The 3,483-nt window shown below is 41.5% G+C and overlaps 1 non-coding gene across 1 annotated transcript; it reads right to left on the reverse strand.

Moving 5' to 3' along the window:
• Nucleotides 1-236: 236 nt before the first annotated feature.
• On the reverse strand, nucleotides 237-308 carry TRNAE-UUC. Its single transcript has one exon. It is a non-coding gene; the product is annotated as a tRNA-Glu (tRNA).
• Nucleotides 309-3,483: the final 3,175 nt, after the last annotated feature.

A 3,483-nucleotide genomic window follows, 5' to 3' on the forward strand; every position in this document is an offset into this window, starting at 1 on the left:
AAAGAGCATTCGAGCAGGTTAGTTTGATAAGTGAAAGATTAAATAATTGTAGTTATAGTAGCAGTAGGCCTACATAATCAAGAGAGAGAGAGAGAGATCTTTGCAGATATGGGGGTCGTAACGGTACAAATGTAACCATGAATTATTTACAAAACAGAACAAAACTACACAGATTTATGGTATAATGGAATCATTTGATACGACAATTTATTCACAGGAGTAAAAAAAAATCAATGTTCCCATGCCGGGAATCGAACCCGGGCCGCCTGGGTGAAAGCCAGGAATCCTAACCACTAGACCACATGGGACCACGACCAAAGGGCACAAAAATCGGTGTTATCATTGGTCATTTATGTCGTCGCTTTAAAATTGCAGTTTAGCGCTACAAAATTGTATTGTAATTATTTTACAGTGTTAACATGGGCACAATTTATTGGAAATTTGTTTTCAAAGAGCCAATTTTAATCTCTTCGAATAGGCTCCAAAGAAGAAGAAGTTGAATTCAGTTAGAATATAGAAAATGATATAACAAAATTCTAGATTCTTGCATTTTTACAATAATCAGTGAGAAACTGGTGAAGAAAAGAATCTTATCTCTCTGTACAACGCTCTATTTTATCGTAAAAGAGCCATTTGGATACATCAATTAAGATTAACAAACAAAAACAAAACTAAGGAAACGTAACTACTTGCTGGTGTAATCAGGACCAGTTCCAAGGATTGCGTCCCCTGCTTCCGATTTTCGATCTGCCCGCGGAAGAGATTATTATGCCTATTCGGAACAAGCATTGAACTTTGAAAATACTGTGACTAACTGTAAATAGATCGAATAAAGTGCATGTATCTGGAAATACGTGCGCGTTTCCTTATATCCACAGAAACTCGACTGCCTTGCTTAGGCGATGTTTTCTTGACACTGTAATTGATCTGGCATTGATGGATGCATCGTGTTGCGAAGGTCTCTCATAAATCTATAACTCAGTTCTTTCTCAGTATTGGCAGTTAACAAACTGCTCGTTCATGACTGGGAACAAGCGTGCGCACAGGGCAAAATATCAATTTATGGTTTGCTCTTTTAGCTATCAAATACTGTTTACACCCTTGGAAAGAAAGCAGAAAACTTAAAGGATCGTAAACGTTTTTCTGTCCTCTTCTTTTCTCGAATCCCATCTGGCAGGCGACAAGGGCAAGATTGGCGCGCGGCTATAGTAATCGTCTCGTCTCGCCGCGCGTCGGTTCGCCGGCTTCACCTCAGTGGGAGGGGTTTGAGCACGCGAGAGGCACGTCGCAGCACCGCCCCCTCTCGGTGATTCCCCCAGGTGTTTACAGGCAGTTTACAAGCATTGACTTCTGCTGAGCAGGACGAGGCCCGGCGGACAGCCGAAGAAACATCGATGATTCCGGATAAATGAAGTCCCTGCCATTTCCCTTGGAAAATAAATACGGCTTCTTTAGCGTTGCTTTTATGGGCTGCTTCGCGATGAAAAACCACTCATTTGTGGAGTGCGCTTAAGTTTCATTGAGAACTTTTAGCATAAGCTCAGTCGTTATTGGATGAATAAGTCTTAATCCGGCGCCTATGCTTTGCTGTGTTCGTGTCATATACAGATTTATTTTATTAGGCTAAGGCGTGAACGTAATTAAATTCTGCAGAAACTTGTGAAGAGGTTTTCAACTGAGGAAAGTTTGGGGTTTTTGTTTAAACTTCAATAAATTCTAAAGCCTAGGCACCGTATTTTGTCGAGATTGTCCGATAAGAGCTGTCAGAAGAAAGCGAATTGTGACTACAACGAGAACGTCCTGATTTTCTCTACCCGTCTCTTTGACTAAGTTTTCAGAAGTGGCTCTAAGTGTGCATACTCAAGGATCGGATTAAGTCGCTCGATCGCAGCACTGTAAAGAAAAAAAAAATCGTTGATTGTGATAGGCTGGAGATGTCGTGAGTTCGAGAGGATGTGTGACAGGGGGTGAGTGTGAACCGCTGCTGTTCGACTGCTGGAGACAAGGAGTATACAGTAGCTACTGAGCCGTACTGCTTGGGAGAGGTTGCCTCTTCTGGGTGCTGTTTTTCGAAAGAAAGATCACAATTTTTTTTTGGATTACGCTTCAACGATATTTCCCATTTGGAGTGCAAATATGTGTCTGTTGGTGCTTATTCTTTTGTCAGGTGAGTAAAGAGTCCGATCTACCTGTCATCACTGAAACTCTCTTTGTTGTTTCTTACCTGCTACTGGGTTATCTTCCCTCACTTTCTCCTCATAACCATTCTTTCATCATGCTGAAACGTTACTGTGAACATTTTCGAACCTCCGTGCGTGAGCATAAACTAAACCACTGCAGCATTCACAACAGCAAAAGCAGCTAGAACAGCACTATGCCAGTAAACAACAGCTGTCAATAACACAGAAAAGTATCACCATCATCATCACCACCATCATCATCATCGTCATCATCATCAATCGTCATCATCGTTGCAAACTCGAAGATAAAAATGCAAAAAAGTTGGTAGAGACTGTAAAATTTCAATATTTATAACACTGTAAACGTTCATCATCATCATCATCATCATCATCATCATCATCATCATCATCATCATCATCCATAAGAACAACAACAACAACAACAACAACAACAACAACAACAACAACAACAACCGCTACTACCACTACATGAACTCGGTAAATGCCCCAACTCTTTGGTTTTCTTTCATTTCCGAGCACTCAAACAGGACGAAACAACTGAACGTACTGTCTTTGCTGATGATAACAACACGAATTACATATTGTGTTCGGTTCTTTGGGCGTCTTCCGTGGGGGGTCTGGTGGCGGGGGACTTGAACGCATGCTCCACACGCACATATTTAGGCCCTACTGCTAGCGATACTGACTTACTTCTCTTTATTCCAAAGCCGAAGACATAATTTTACATAAAGCGAGTGTGTGGGGGCTCTCGTGGCCTCTCATTCTAAGGTCCCGCGGGTTTGAATCCGGGTAGCGACAGAATTTTTTTTTCACTAAAATTGTCTCCTTTCACTTCTTTTCCTGCTCTCTAGCAATGTTCTATCGTCTCCTTTCGTCTCCTAAGAGTAGGCTTCGGCTACCACCCAGGCAGCATTCAAAATTTTCTACCAGTTGTAAAAGTTAAATGTGTCCCGCGCGCTCATATGAGCTTATGCAGTTGCCAGCGCTGTAAAAAACTTAAAAAAAAAAAAAGAAAGAAAAAGAAAGCGAGTGTCCAGCCCGACAACTGAGGGTATAATACACCTAGCCGCTGGTTGGTCTGAGAATATTTTGGTAGGCCTAGTTATGCTGTTATTTTAAGTAGGGTATTCAAGCTAATTGCCATAAATTTTAATAATGTTTAATTCAAAAGATCCCGGGCTCTATAGATAGGCCTACTAACACAGCCAAAGACCGTAAAATATACTTCGAACAAGCAAATGAGGGGAAAAGAACCAACAACAACAAACTAACACCCCCCCCC

Source organism: Aplysia californica, unplaced genomic scaffold (genome assembly GCF_000002075.1).
Source record: "Aplysia californica isolate F4 #8 unplaced genomic scaffold, AplCal3.0 scaffold00102, whole genome shotgun sequence".
Lineage (NCBI taxonomy): Eukaryota > Metazoa > Mollusca > Gastropoda > Aplysiida > Aplysiidae > Aplysia > Aplysia californica.